The sequence below is a fragment of the Durio zibethinus genome, chromosome 19, assembly GCF_047325235.1.
Source record: "Durio zibethinus cultivar Kanyao isolate XHJ-2024 chromosome 19, ASM4732523v1, whole genome shotgun sequence".
Classification (NCBI taxonomy): domain Eukaryota; kingdom Viridiplantae; phylum Streptophyta; class Magnoliopsida; order Malvales; family Malvaceae; genus Durio; species Durio zibethinus.
The window spans coordinates 4670295-4686997 of NC_143180.1; the positions used below are offsets into that span (position 1 = coordinate 4670295).

Below are 16703 nucleotides of genomic sequence, written 5' to 3' on the forward strand. Positions count from 1 at the left end.
AAATTTACATGAATGAATGTTATGACCAAAGATGCAAATGCCTTCTTAATGATGCAAATACGGTAACCTATATTCTCATAGTACCATGCATGTCCAAACAAAGTTTAATTCATCAAATTATGTGCATGTACTATTCAAGCAATAATGCCACCATGATGCATGCAATGCGAATGTCAATAATGTCATGAAATCTTAAATAATTGTGGAATATGGTCCTCAAGACCCTACCATCTCACATTCTCCCCTTATTTAGCTTCTCAACATTTTGGAACATGCTTCATCAATTGATCATCATTGTTTCCATTACTTGATCACCATCTGAAGTTTTCTCAGCACCAATAAATTTTACCTATTACCCCATATGCCAGGCTTATCGGCACTAACCATTTCAAAATAAATTTCATTTTCTGTCACTTGGTCATCATTCATAAGCTTCTCAATACTAGCCATTTCAAAACAAATTTCATCATCTGTCACTTGGTCATCGTTCATAAGCTTCTCAGCACCAGTTTCATCTATTGCCTCATATCATTTTCATCACTTAATTATAACTCATAGGTTATATCAACCAATACATCCTCGTATTCATCACTTGATTATACCACTTTTCAAGATTTGCCCCATCTTCATTTTATTGTCCAATTCATCATCATATTCTCCATTTGGTCACATCATATATCTTTTCAAATAATCTTTTTAGGGTTCTACCATTTCTTCAATTTTGTTACCATCATCATCTTAGATTTTTCTTTAAAGGAATGCAAGACCTTTTTTATGCACATTGTCATTCATTCATCATCATTTCAATTCTTGACAAATATAATGCACTCATACATTTTCTTGATTTATTCTAGGGATGTAACAATAAGAGAACACAAGGTGAATTATGGTAAAGATAATCAATGAAGATCTATTTTGGTACAAAACAAATGGGAAAGGAAATAAATTGGATACATGTCATTAGGATGAATGGTATGTCCAAACGATGAATATTCAGACAATTATCAACATTAATCTAGGATTCTTTTTCAAAAACTCATTTCATTTACTGTTGAAGTCATTTTGAGCTTTACAAACTTTGCCCCAGTCTTTGAGGGATCTTCAGATGTCTTTGATCTTCCATCCATGTGAACCGTTTGACCTAGATCTTTTTCTACCCAAATTATCTTTTCAGGTTTTCAATTTGAATCTTTTTTTTTCATTTTCTCATTTTTTTCCTTTCTTTCTTTTTTTCATTTTTCATTTTTCATCATCTTCTTTTCTTTTTTCTCATTTTTCATCCATTGTTGATATCTTTCCACACATAAAACTTTAGAGCAATGTAGCATGATTCTGTTGTTTCATCATGAGCATGCCTTCGCCCAACATATGATCATTCAAGTTGAGCATTCACACTTGATCTAAATAGACTTTTCAAGGTCGTAATGTTGGTCAGGTGAGGGGTCATAAAAGAAATGGATATAATAGGCTCAAAACATGTATTAAAAATGTTCAAGACCAAAAGATCATTTGATGCAACTCAACATTTTGCCCCCCATCATTTCACTACTTTTTTCTTTCTTTACACAAAAGATTCTAATTATTTTACCCCAAATCATGTGTGGCATTTTTTTTTTTTTGCTTTTCTTTCTCTTTCCATTTTTGAGACCTTTTGTGATATTTTTTCAAAAATTGCCCCCAATGTAAAGGGTGATCCTTGGTTAGGGTTTTTTAGAAAAAAAATCATAATAGGCTCAAAAGGGTAGCAATAAATGATTTTTCGAATGGTAAAAAAAAAATGGCCATTTTTAATCTCAATTGTGAATACTTTTCTTGAACATCATCTATTGAACAAAGCTCATGAACCTGTATAAAAGATTGCAATCTTCAAGACATATCTATTTCACCTCTAGTAACAGCTTACTTTTTTGCTCAAATCATCTCCTTATATTAATCTGGATGAGTTCTCAAAATTAAATCTCATAATTATTATTATCATTATCTAAATATTCATCATTTGAAATTTGAGAATAGGAATGTAAAGTTATGAAAGGTAACAGGGCATGGAATAATGGTCGAGTGAAAGAGAAAATGTAATGAAATTCATTAACTTGCCTTTATTAAGATGATAACAAGTGAAATTATATTGCAAAAAAGAAATCCTAACATTACTTTAAAAGAACTCTTAGAATGACAAGTAGCATTCAACCAGTTTTAACATCCTTCTTTAAAATCATACCCCTGTGCAATCAGGTGAAGGATTTTTATCTCGCCCCATTGATTCATTGCGACTCTTTAGGCTCTTTTGAATTAACATATTCTTGATTCTCATTCAGAGCATTGACATTGTGATTAGGCAATGGATTACCACTAACATTAGGTGTTGTTACTTTTTCTTGATCAAAACTTACCATTCTATCCTTGATTAACCGTTGCACCTCATGCTTTAAAGTAGTGTAATTTTCAGTGAAATGGCCAGTAATTTTATAGTGGTAGTCACAGTAAACTATAAGATCATACCACTTAGGATAAGATGGCTTGAACAGCTCCACACAACTTGAAGGCAATCAAGTGGCTATTATAGAGCTCTCGATATAACTCCGTATAAGTCATGAGGATTGGATCAAATACGAGCTTTTCTCGAATAGTCCATTGCCCTCGTGAACCACTTTTCGGACTAATAGGATGAATTTAAGGTCTTATAGAAGTTTGACTGTTAAGGTTGTATATGGGAGCTTAGGGGATAAAAATAGGCTATTATATGGATGAATTAGGTGGTTGTGGGGCTGATTGGTATAGATAAGATGAAGTATTGTTCACAGCAGGATAGTATGGAGAGTAATCTGAGGGTGGATAGGGTTGATATCCCCTGAACTATCTGTTAAAGCCTACAGCTTGAGCTTCAGTCTCTTTCTTCTTGGGTGCCTTCTTGGTTTCTCCTTCTTTCAGCTTACCATTTTTAATGGCATTCTCAATGATTTCGCCTGAAATCATCATGTCAGCAAAATTCTTTGTGGCATTCCCTATCATCTTTTCATAATAGGGGAATTTGAAATTGCTGACAAACAATACGATGGTCTCATTTTCAGTCAAAGAAGGTTGCACCTGAGCAGCCATGTCCTTCCACCTCTGGGCATATTCTTTGAATGATTTAGTTACTTTCTTCTCCATATTCTGTAAAGAAAAACGATCAGGGGCCAAGTCTATTATATATCGATATTGACTAATGAAAGCATGAGCCATATCGCTTCAAAAACAAATACGGGTCCTGTCCAACTGGACATATCATCTAGCAGTAGAGCCTGTTAGGTTGTCTTAAAAGGCGTGCATCAAGAGCTTTTCATTATTGGCATAAGCAACCATTTTTTGACAATACATAGTAATGTGAATTTTCAGACACCTTGTACCATCATATTTCTCGAACTCTGGCACTTTGAATTTTAGAGGAATAACCACATCAGGGACTAAACAGGGCCCAGCAACATCAAATAAGCCATAAAAACTAACTCCCTCCACTGCTCGCAACCTTTTCTCTAACAAGTTTATCTTCTGTTCAACTTTTGAGGCTTTTAAAGTCCCCTTCTCCTTAGGCCTCAACTTTTTTTTCTTCTAGATCATCCAAATTAAGGACTGATATTGGTTCTACTACCTTTTCAGTAAAAACAGGATTTATATAACTTTGGTACTGTCCTTGATTTGAAGCTGATGGCATTCTGAGATATATGTACCCTATAGGATAGATGAACTGCTGTGGTGGTGGACCTTGTGCAAATTGGACTTGATGTGGCTAGAAACCAAGAGGTTACAGTGGGTCATCCTCTTCTTGTTGGCTAGCATTCTCCTCTATTGCCTTCCCCTTGTTTAGCTTGTTTAAAGCCTCTAAAATCTTATTCAACTCTTCTTCTAACTTCCCCTGAGCTTTCTCTAATCTCTCGAGACGATTGGAATTTTTTTGTTCCATTTGTCTGGCTTGAGCTCTTGTATTGTATTGGTGAGTGGGATTGCTTGGTGGAGCTATCCTTGAACTTTCAGCACCATAATTATGATTAGAAATACTATGCTATGCTTTATGTATGATACGTTGATGCATGAATGAAATGTACATTTTCATGGATGAAATCTAATATGAAATGGATGCAAATGATTATGTTAAAATATGATCATGAAGATAATGCAGATGCACAAAATCAGACAAACAACATGGTTAGTTTCATAGATGATATGAAAGTGATGCCAATGCATAATGTTACATATAATAATGAAAATGATGCACAAAGTCAAACAATCAAAATGATTAGATAAACGCCTTTTTTGTGTCCTAGTTTCAGAGTATATCTATCATTAGGTAGAAATGGCTCTATCTTAGGGTTGGCACTTCTAAGGTTCATTATATGTAGTTCAAGGTAAAGTCTAAAAGTTCCCAAATTGCTCTCTACATCATTGTCCGTCACAAACTAATAAGGCACCCCAATCCTCACCCATTATAGGCTACAAGTGAAAAAGGTTCAATTTGAGTGGGAGTATTTCGCTAGCCACTACGGAGGCATTAAACCTCACGAAAGCAATAGGTACTTTACTCCTCCTAGAGGGACGGAGCTCGGGTATAGAGCTCATGTTATGCATATGCATATGAATGACATAATTAATAAAGTAAATAAACATGAATGAATAAAAAATCTATACAAAAATGTTCAATTTTATTAGGCTTTTGGATAACACAAATTTATTTGCTGGCCTAACTCTCAGAGGTCCCCAGCGGAGTCACCAAGCTATCATAATGTCTAGATCCAGGGATCTATCGCTAGACATTGACTTGAAGGAGTTGCCACCAATCTTTTTTATCTAGGTGCGATTGGCCACCTAAGGAATCTATCCTTTCAGGGAACACCCTAGCTTAAGGGTCCCTAAAAGAATAAGTTCAGGTCTACTAACCAGTAATAGGGTTTGGGAGTACGATCGTGTGAGGAAGGTTATAGCACCCTCACAACGCCCATCGAAAGATGGTACCAGCTTAATTTTGTGTTGTCCAATAAGCCTTAAAAATTTACCAAGCAATTAATTATTGAAAATTATTCTCAATTGACTCTAATACTTTTAGCAAAAAATTGAAAAAATTCCTTCACCTCAAAAGTATGCAAGAAAACTATTGTTTCACTTGCAGAGGCTCCATCGTCGGATTATTTAACATTAAAAAAAAAATTGATTGCTTTTGTATAGGAAAAATTGATACTTTCAACTTTTCCCCAAAATATTTTTTAGAAACTTTAGTTTTGAGGAAAATTGATACTTTCAATTTTTCCTCAAAAATTCACTTTTGAAAACTTATTTTTAAGGAAAATTAATACTTTCAATTTTTTCTCAAAAATATTTTTCAAAACTTAGTTTTAAGAAAAATTGATACTTTCAACTTTTTCTCAAAAATATTTTTTAGAAAGCCTATTTTCAAGAAAAATTGATACTTTTAATTTTTTCCCAAAAATATTTTTAAAAAAACTTATTTTCAAGAAAAATTGATTAAGAGCACAGCTACCGGATCTTTATATTTTCCAAAAAAACTTGTTGTTCACCCCCACGCCTTCCACCACTGTCAACCACTATGACGTCGTCGTTAGCCATCTATTGATGATCAGGAAACTCCTAAATTTCACCACGAACCCTCTTTCAACCTCCATGTCATAGATCTAGAGCTAGATTCTAAAAAATTATCCCTTAATGTCCCAAATCTGAAGCCAAAGCTGTGACTTTTCAAGCACCATCTTAGCCTCTTCCACTGTCCGATTCCTTTAAATTTTTAGTATGTTGCTGGAAGTTGCATGAAAATCATCCACTTGGCTGTTTCCCACACCATTCAACCTTCTTCTTGAAGCTGGATCATTTTGGTTCTGACTCTTCCTTATTCTTCGAGTTCAAAAAATTAAGATATCTGCGAGGAACAACTACTTCAACTGGCAAATCACTAGAACCCCTTGTTTCCAGTTTCTGGAAGAATTCCAGATTCAACTCTTTGTCTGTTAATGCATGAGCTTTCTTCCTTAAAATTACAACTGCTTTGTCAAGAATGCTTCCACCTTTCCCTTTGGAAACAAAATCTGAAGTAGGGGACAGATTATTAGATGAATCTTTTACTGATGGATCTGGATTTTTGTCATCAACATTTCAAATTTTAAAGCCATTCTTTTCAGAGGATTCAGCTGATTGAGCATTTTCACCATCATGAGACGAGGCTTTCTGGTCATCTGCAGTTTCATCTTCCCCTTTTTCTGTAATCTTCTTCCATAATTGCAATGCTTCTGTCATGCTATCTCTAACAGGTTTCATCTTGTCAAAGCAACAACCCTCCAGTACTGTTATCGTTGAAGCTACTCTATTTGTAATCAAGTTGCTTAAATGTAGTGCCAAAGCACTCAAAGCATCAGCAGCTGCCTTTCGCGTCACCCAATCTGTGCTTCCAAGGCATTCATGGATGCTTTGTAGCAAGGATTCCAAGCTATGAGGTGCAATTGCTCCCACCTATGACAGACTCGCCACTACCGGTAAAATGGAAGCCTTAGCCATAAAATTTTGATTATTCAACAGCTTGCAAATTCTTGGACACAGCTTCTGAAAAACAGCCAAAGGAGGATCAGTTGCACATTCCACCATCTTAGCCATACACGTTGCTGCACCAGATTGCACCCCGCGTCAGTGACTCGACTTTGTACCACGACTTGCACACTAATAAGGCAACGTTTTGGCCCCATCTCGATGTAACAAAGTGGAGCGCATTTTCCAACATGTTCTCTAGAACCTGGTCCATGTATGACGGCTGAAACTTCGGGTGACCCATCATCCAGGCTGCTGCTATCTGGAGCTCTTCTTGAAGCAACTTACCCCTTTCTAAAAGCACCAAATACGGGGAAATCCTAATCATCAGACATTCCAGATCTCCAAGAAGGTCCCCTTCCTTTCAAACCTGGAGCAATTCCATCAGATTGGACAAATCTTGGTCTTTAAGCATTTCTCGGGTCATGAATGGGGAGGTCACCAGGATAACAATCCTGCTCCCAAGTTGGAGTTTCACAACTGGCCCATAGGTATGAGCTAGTACAACAAAGTAAGAGTGAAGGTCAAGGTCAATGAAGGGAAGGTTTCCCACCAAGAGGAGGCCTCGAGGGCTTGGTGGCAATAGGGGCTTCCCTTTTTATTTTGCTTCTGTTTTCTCCCCCCCTCCTCCGTTTCCGTTGCTTTGTTGCTGTTTATAGGACCAGATTAGAAGAATTTCTGATCAGATGAAAGTCCTCATTCGACTGAGTTATCAAAAACTTAAGACTCATCCTACCTCATATTAAAACCTATAGGAACTCTACAACCTCCAATTTAGGACCAAAGATATAATTTTTTATTTTTTATCACTAAATCTTGTTAAACTAATGATAAATCTAATAAAACAGATAAATTAACTAAAAAAATAAAAATAAAAGTCAATTAGGCCTGCTAGTTGGATCTTAAACCGGGTCCAATGGGCTTAGACTCAAACCCCATTGGACCAGATCCAATGGGCTTGGGTCCGGACTAAATAGGATATCTACAAATATAATTATTTATGTCATAATAATATTATTATGGTTGTTCTTAATTTTTATTACATTTAAAATTTTAATAACTTTTTTAGCATATTACGATAATTCATACTCATTTTACGTTAAATGATATTAATTTTACATTTATTCTCACTTGTTTATGTTACCAATTGTTTTTCAATTTTTAGCTATTTTCTTATATACTTACAAATAAATAAATAATTAAAATTTTACATTCTTAACTTAATTTTATAACAATTTTTTTATGATTGTTCTTACCTTCAATTATATTTAGAATTGTCATTTTTTTTTTTAGTAGGTTATGAAATTTTTTATTGATTTTACATCAAATTATACTAATTTTATATTTTTTTTCTTTGTTTTACATTACCTATTTGCTTTTCAATTTTTAGTTATATTTCTTATATATTTAAAAAATAATAATTAGTTAGAATTTTAAATTGCCAACATAATTACTTATATTACAATAATATATTCTTGCAATTGTTTTTAACTTTTATTATGATTAGAATTGTTATAACTCTTTCTTAATATATTACGACACTTATTATTTATTTTGTGTCAAATAATACTAATTTTATGTTTCTTTTCACTTGTTTAAATTGTTATTTTATTTTTTATTTTTTTGCTATTTTCCTTATATATATTTACAAAATAATAGTTAATTAAAAGTTTACGTTACCATCATAATTATTTATAGTATACTAATATATTTTTATGATTGTTCTTACTTTTCATTACATTTAAAATTGCCATAACTCTTAGTGTTTTATAATACTTCTTACCCATTTCATACCAAATGATACTAATTTATTTTTTAATATATTTATAGGAATAATAATTAATTAAAATTTGAAGTTGTTAACATAATTATTTACTTTACAATAATATTTTCTTATGGTAGTTTATTTTTCTATTACGTTTAAAATTATCATAACTCTTAATATGTTCCTACACTTCTTACCTATTTTAGGCCAAATGATATTAATTTCACATTTGTTCTCACATTTACTTTATCAAGTTATTTTTTAATTTCTACCTATTTTATTTAAATATTTACATAATAATAATTAATTAAAGCTTATGTTGCCAATATAATTATTTACGTTATGATAATATATTATTATGGTTGCTCTTACTTACCATTATGTTTATAAATGTCATAATGTTTTTTAGTTGTATTACAATTTACAACAATTCATACCCATTTTACACTATATGTATCTTCTCACTTATTTATGTGACCAATATGTTTTTTAATTTTTAGCTATTTTTCTTATATGTTTAACAAAATAATTAATTGAAATTTTATGATGATAAATTAATCATTTATGTTAAAATAATATATTTTTATAATTGTCCTTACCTTTAATTATATTTAAAATTATAATAACTTTTTTTTAGTGTGTTATGATACTTTTTTTAGTTTAACACCAAATGATACTAATTTTACATAATCTATTTGTTTTTCAATTTTTAGCTACTTTCTTTATATATTTTAAAAAATAATAATTAGTTAAAATTTTAGGCTATTAATATAATTATTTACATTATAATAATATTTTCTTATGAATGTTCTTACCTTTGATTATGTTTAGAATTATCATAATTTTTTCTTAGTTTGTTATGATACTTTTTGCCCATTTTACTCTAAGTGACACTAATTTTACGTTTTTCACACTTATTTACGTTACAAATTTATTTTTTAATTTATAGCTATTATATTATATACAAAAAAATAATCAATTAAATTTTTATATTCCCATCATAATTATTGACGTTAAAATAATATATTTTACGTTTATTCTTACTTTTAATATGTTTAAAATTGTTATAATTATTTTTTAGTATGTTATGACACTTCTTATCTATTTTACTCAAAATAATACGATTGTTACTTTTTTCTTGAGTATTCACATTTATTTTAGATATTTTTCTTATATATTTATAGAAATAATAATTAATTAAAATTTTATGTTGCTATCTTAATTATTTATATTATAGTATTTTTTATGGTTATTCTTATATTTCATTAAGTTTAGAATTATTATAGTTATTGCTTAGGTATTACAACACTTCTAATATATTTTACGCTAATGATACAAATTTTACAATTCCTTTAACATACTTACATTAATAAATTTTTGATTAATTTTTTTAAAAGTATAATTTCTTTTATGTTAATTTTTATCCTTGAATGTATTTTTAACTATTTTCTTATATATTTATAAGAAAAATAATTAATTTAAATTTTACGTTATTTGCTTAATTATTTACATTAAAATAATTCTCTTAACCTTTTTTTTTACATTTAATTATGTTTAAAATATTCATAACTCGTTTTTAAGCATGTTATGATACTTCTATCTCATTTTACATAAATTGATATAAATTTTATTATTTCTCTCATTTGATTATGATAATAATTTTTTAGTTTTATTTAAAATATAAATTCTTTTAAGTTAATTTTTTTGAAAGAATTTTTATGTTAATATTTTTTAATTTCTTTATAATTATTTTTTTAATATTTTTTAGATATTTTTGTAAATACCAATTACATTAATTTTTTTAAATGAATAATTTTAATAATAATTTTTTTATTTTAGGTTTTTTTCATAAACATATAATAAAGTGAAAAATAAAAAACAATTACATAAAGTGAATATTATTTAAATTATATATAAAATTTTATAAATTTTGTTTTGTATTCTCATTACTTAATAAGCAAATTTTATCTTTCTTTACTTTAAAATTTAATCAATGATTGAGATTTAATTATACAGATCTAATAATTATTATTTGTTGACTTTATTGTAAGGTTAAAAACTTAAACTTACTATAAAAGTCTTTGTGTGTGTGTGTGTATATATATACACACACTATATATATACACACTATAATTTCTTTGAGCTCAAAACCATTCATTTGTGGTTTTAAGAGTCGAAAATATAGTACACTGAAATAGAAAACAATAAATATATATAATTAATTAATTTTTTTTTAAAATTAGTATTAAAGTACTTACCAAAAGCTCTGGCTTTGTTAAGATTATTATATAAGATTAGTTTCAACAATTCTATTTTACCTTGAATCCTTGACAGCACGTTTTCTTACTTTATATAATACGAAAAAAGTTAATTAAAAAAGATATAAAAAAATTGAAAGAAATTAAATTAGTGTAAATGCTCGAAGCATTTAATTTAAAATAATGATTACATGTATTTTTTACATAAAAGTAAGTATGAATCTGTCGTTTTTTCAATTAAAAAAGAGTTTTAGTTTCACAAATTTAATTTCAAGAGTTAAAACGAAATTTTGATTCGTGATTTAATTACAACCTCAAAATCTTATTTCATAATATATAGTTGAATTTTATATTAAATATTTTAATTGAATAAATTTATTTTTAATGTGTAAGTTTTATGTTTTTTATTCTTAAATCAAAATGGTTGAAATTAAAAATATTATTTTTTATTTAAATTAATTATAAATTAAACTTTGATCTAAAGTAAAAAAAATAAATATATACAAAACATACATAGAAGTAATTATAATTTTCTTTACCAATCATTGTAATTATGAATGGAATACATTAAAATTTCATAATAATTCTCATAATAAAAATGATAGTAAAAATATTGAATCAAAAGAAGAAGGATAAGGAAATTAAAATCAATAAACATTTACCAACAAGTTATTGATCCAATCGATTAAATTTTATTTTTTTCAAAAGAGATTTTAAGTTCGAGTTTTATCAATGATTGTTTATTGAAATCATCTCAAATATACGATTTGTAACTACTTATCTTAAACTATCATCAAATTTTTTATTTAAAAAAAAAAAAATCAATAGACATTTTATATTGAATTTATGAAAGCGCATGCGGACTAATCCGGTGAGTGTATTACATTAATTAAGATTTTGTTAACTATTATTGTTGAAAGTAATTTTTGAATTAAAAACTGTTTTTTTATCCAAATATAATGTTAAATAATAAAAAAATCTTGAGTGGAAAGGTTTTTAGGATGAAATTCATTATATTATCTTATATTTAAAATATTATTTTTATTTTATGTATATATTTTAAAATATTTTAATTACTCATAATAATTTTTAACAGTATTATTAATATTTAAAATTTTTAATCACATTTTTATCACACTTTTTAAATACATGTTTTCTAATCCTAATTTTTTCAACAATAAAAACAATATTAAACTAACCGTAAATCTATAAGTTACTTGAAATGAGAAATTTTTAATTTTTTTTTTTTTTGCGTCATTTGAGTTTTAGTACTTTATGGTATATATATTTTCCATTATATATATTTTTCATTGAACAATTAAATCTATAATTTCTGTTTCACAAGTTTTTGCCACGCACATACGAATGATAGATTTGACAGGCAATTTCAATTGAATCTCAATCAATATCTGCAGACCAATTCCCAATATTGCTCATCACTATTCCAATTTTGATTCTTTCTCTATAGCTCAATCTGCTATCAAATCCCAAACTGAAAATTTACAAAAAGCAGAGTGTCAAGTTCATTTATTGACAATCAGAATAGCAATAAAAATCAAGCGATTACAATCATTTTGATCAAAGGTTAATTAGATTAAGACAGATAACTAACGCAACTCTGTTCCTTACAAATGAAAGTAATGCAAGGGTAATTAAATATTCTCAAAAAATAAAAAATGTAAGTAGACTTTTCTTTCCAAAAAGATAAGAAAACTACTTAATTCAGTGAGATTGAAGGAAAAAAGGAAAATTAAGAAGAAGACAAATAGATATTAATTGAGGTGAAGCCACGATTTTACAAACAAAAACAATCCAATCTTTCTCTGTCATGTTTGGATTTCACCAAGAAGAAAAAGTGTGCTTGGGACCCAACAATAAAATTAAAAGATCATAATGGTTAAATGAAACATTGATAGAAGGATCACATTTCATTTCTGGACTAATCCAACAAGCATATTGCATCAATTTATCTACAAGATACTTAAAATGGAGAAATCTAGAAAAAATTTTTTGTATCATTTACTTATTAAAATAATTAGATGTTCATTTATTAGTTTTGAATTCAATAAATTTTATTAGGAAAGATATAATACCATTTAAATCTATTTATTTTTATTATTATCAAAATGATATTTTCATTAAACTAGTTTTATTTTTATGGTGGAACTGAAGAATGGTTAAAAAAACAAGTTTTTTTTTTATGATCTTATCTCAACTTCAGCTTACTGTTATTATTTTGTGTAAGTCAAGCATGACATGATTTTAGGCTTTTTCACTATTTGGAAGTAGTTTTGATCTCAATTTTACTAACCTAAACTTAATGATAATATAATTTTACTTAGTGCAGTAGTTAGGTACCAATAATTAAATGAAAGAAATGTTTCTGCATGTAGCTTAGGTTTTCAACACTAATATATTGCAGTTTGGGCAAGAAAGAAATTAAAGATTTATTATAGTTAATAGAAATTAAAGATTTATTATAATTAATTACGTTTAAGAATCTTACTATTCCTAAAAGCCTTGCAGATTTTTAAGGGGCATTTGGTTTGAGAGAATTTAAATATTTTCTCAAAGAATTTTATAGTTGGATATTTAATTCTAACATTTGGTTTAAGGTTAGATTTCGAAGAAAATTGATGAATTTTCAATAGTACCCAAAGTTCAGGAATCAAAAACTCACATCTCCTTGTGGTATTCTAAGATTTTAGAAGAGAAGTAACGTTATTTCCTAATTTGACATGATTAAAAAATTATGAAATATCTATTATCATTTTGAAAAGCATGTTTGGAGATGAATGTAAATCAATTGTAGGTTTCTACTGATAAAAAGTTTGGTTTATATATGACGTTTGGCATGAAAAAAGCTTTCAATAATCCCTTACAAAAAATTGAATGAAATTATTGAAAATATTTCTATCCAAAAATACTTTAAATAATCTTCTTCAATTTTTATGAGGGCATTATTCAAGATATTTTTGATCATAACAACTTGTTCTTCCTGAATACCTTGATTCAAGGCCAAAGAATTTCTTGCCGCTACCATATAATATTCATCTTGACTTGGGGATAAATAAAGCATCTATGTTTTTTTTTATCTCTCAAATATTTTATAAAATAGACTGTCTAGATAACTCCCAACAACCAATCCTGGCATGAATTGCTAAGGGTCAAATAAGTTCAACATTGATTCCTTCGGACATGTCACTTGGGCAAATGCATCAATTTAGAAAAAAAAAAACCCATTCTATGACATTTCAATCTAACAATAGGGATATAATTACACCCCTCCCATTTAGATTGAAAAAGAAAAGAAAGGGTAAAGATAAATAATTTTCTTCACAATATATGGATTTTAAATGAAGTAAAAGTAATTTCTAGAGAAAAAATATAAAAAAGTAAAAGACTTTTCATACTTTTTTTATCATACGTAACCTAATTGTTAGGAAGAATTTGTTCCTTTTTACAAATTTAATGTTGATAAATCCATAGATCTGTCCAAAAATACCTTGAATTATCATTTTTTATTTTTTATAAGTGATTATTCAAAACGTTTTTAGTTAAAAATGCCTTGAATAATCTCAAAAAGAAATGAAAGAGAATTATTGAAGTCATTTTTTGCCACAAAATGCCTTGAATAACACCCTTTCAGAGGGGTTTGTAACAGATTGTTCAAGGTATTTTTTGGTTAAAAAACACCTCGAATAATCACATTTAATTAATTAAATGAGATTATTTAAATTACCATCATATATGCCAAGGAGAATATAATAATTATTCAGGATTTAATATATGTGACTTCTTTTTAACCAAACGAGTGAATTTGAATACGAGATACCCTGAAAATAAAAATAAAAAATCATGGATAATGCACTTTCTTGAGAGATCATACTTAATTTCCTTCAAAATTTATGATTTCACGAACCAAATTAAAGCTTCACCAAGCTGATGCATATTCATTTCATTGAATTGGCCTTTTAATTTCACTAATGAAATGTGGTAGTTATGTATCATTTTCAATACTAAAAAATCCAATAAAATTAAGTTAATTTTAGTTTAAGTGGGTGAAAATTTTAATTAAATAAAGATTCTTCCATATAATTTATTTTATTATGTGACTGAACATTTGAGTAAAAGTAAAGACTATTTAATAGGAAAAAAAATCTAAATTTGATTTACTATAGTTTTATTGTTGCTTTAACTGCGTTAGAATTCTAATAAACTTTTTGTTCCGTTGAACTAGTTTAATATTTTATGCAAGTAATACGAGCTATAGGCCTTGATATATATATATATGGAGAGAGAGAGAAAGAGAGAGAAAAATAAAGTTTTTGAGCACAAAGCTTGACAACTCAAATCTCCATATAAAGTCAATAAATATTTTGCCTATATATTTATATATTGTTTTAAATCACAACGCTAGTTTATATTAAGTAGTAAGCTATTGACATCCATAAATCGTATGATGCAAGGAAGCCTTCTTTTGCATATACTTTCATAACTCAAAATAAATTATTAGCAGTAGATTTAATTAGCTAATAATGAAATGGGCGTTTCTTCGTCCTGTTAAAAAGCATCATTCTAATTAAAATTAAAAAGATAAGTTATACTTGGTTAGCAATCGATGAGTTATTATACCATTTCTTTGACTATTGTGATTCAGTACTTTAGAAACCAAATATATATATATATATTTTTTCATAATTGGAGGAGCAATAGGAGCAGAAAAATTATCTTGGCTAAAACCGCTCACAATCAACTCTACAAATTAATCCCATATCTGTGTAGCAACTTCCAAAGCTTTTGCTGCATGCATGCCCCTAACGCCTCAACTGTTATGCATATATCAGTAGTCATGCATTTTTTTTTGTTGTACTTAAACCAAGTACATGTACAACTTATAATTATAGGTGTGAATGCATGGTTGCGTATATAATATATAATAGCCTTTTGTAACCAAGTATATATAAAAAATTTTAAAACTATTGTATATTGCTTGCAAGGGTTTTCCAATTTTTCTTTTTGTTCTTAATTAGCATCAATTAAAATAAAATTTATCTTGTAAAAATAGACAGGCGGTGGTGCTGGTGGAGACCACCGTACATGCTCATACTTGTGTGCCAAATTTAATTCTTGCTATTTGTGTGTAAACCAATCGTTTTAAAGCAGATCAATAAAGATTTTATTGATATAAAATTAAACTTAAAGACATAACACAGATAAGTATAAATTGATCACTACAATAGAAGTGGAAAATCACACATGTAAAGCAACATTCATTCCACTTAGGCTGGAAATTTGATTGTTGTCCTGCAATTGTCACGAACATTCTCCTTTCTGACATTGCATGATATCACCTTGATTCCTTGTTTATCGACACAAACTATGATCTCTGACAATAGATAATTACCATTTGGTATCTTCACACATCGAAGGAGTGGAGTGACATTTTCAACTTTTCCTCTTACCGCATTGATGATATCACCTCTAGGAGCAAAACCTCCCATTGGAATTGCAGCTTTGATAGCCAAATCAAGGTCCACAGTACTCTTTGTAAACACCATTTTTTTTATTTTTTTTTTATTATTAGTTATTTAATTTTTTTTCTTCTCTCTTTCTTTTATTCTCGTTTCTGTGTTTGTCTTCTTCTCTTTTCTTCTTTTTTCTTTCTTCCTTTCTTTTCCCTTCTTCTTTATCCTTATCCGATTCAAATCTAGTGCATTAAATGCACAATCCCTAAAGTCTAAAATCACCGCCGCTAGCTGTCAACGGCCGACTGACAAGCCGTCAATCAAGAACGGTAGCCGTGATTTTTTAGTTGAAAAATGTGATTCGAATCCCAAAAGATCTGGGATTTAAATCCCAACAAGCTCTATAAATAGAGCTTGTTAACTGCATACGAAAAAGGTAGAATTGAGAAAAGAAACGGAAGCAAAAAATGGCAAAATAAAAAAAGAGAAGCTTCTGTAAAAAATTTTTTTGCAAAAACAAAAAAAAAAAGCAAAAACAGTCCCCTGGAACGGGGAACCCAGCGTCAAATTATACCTACAAAAACACACAACAAAAACAAACCAGAAATCACACAAACAAAAGAAAAGTTTTTTCAGCTGAAACTTTGAAGG

The 16703-nt window shown here is 28.8% G+C and overlaps 1 pseudogene; it reads right to left on the reverse strand.

Moving 5' to 3' along the window:
* Positions 1-5689: 5689 nt before the first annotated feature.
* LOC111277464 (TORTIFOLIA1-like protein 1) lies at positions 5690-16145 on the reverse strand (annotated as a pseudogene).
* Between the last annotated feature and the right edge of the window lie 558 nt (positions 16146-16703).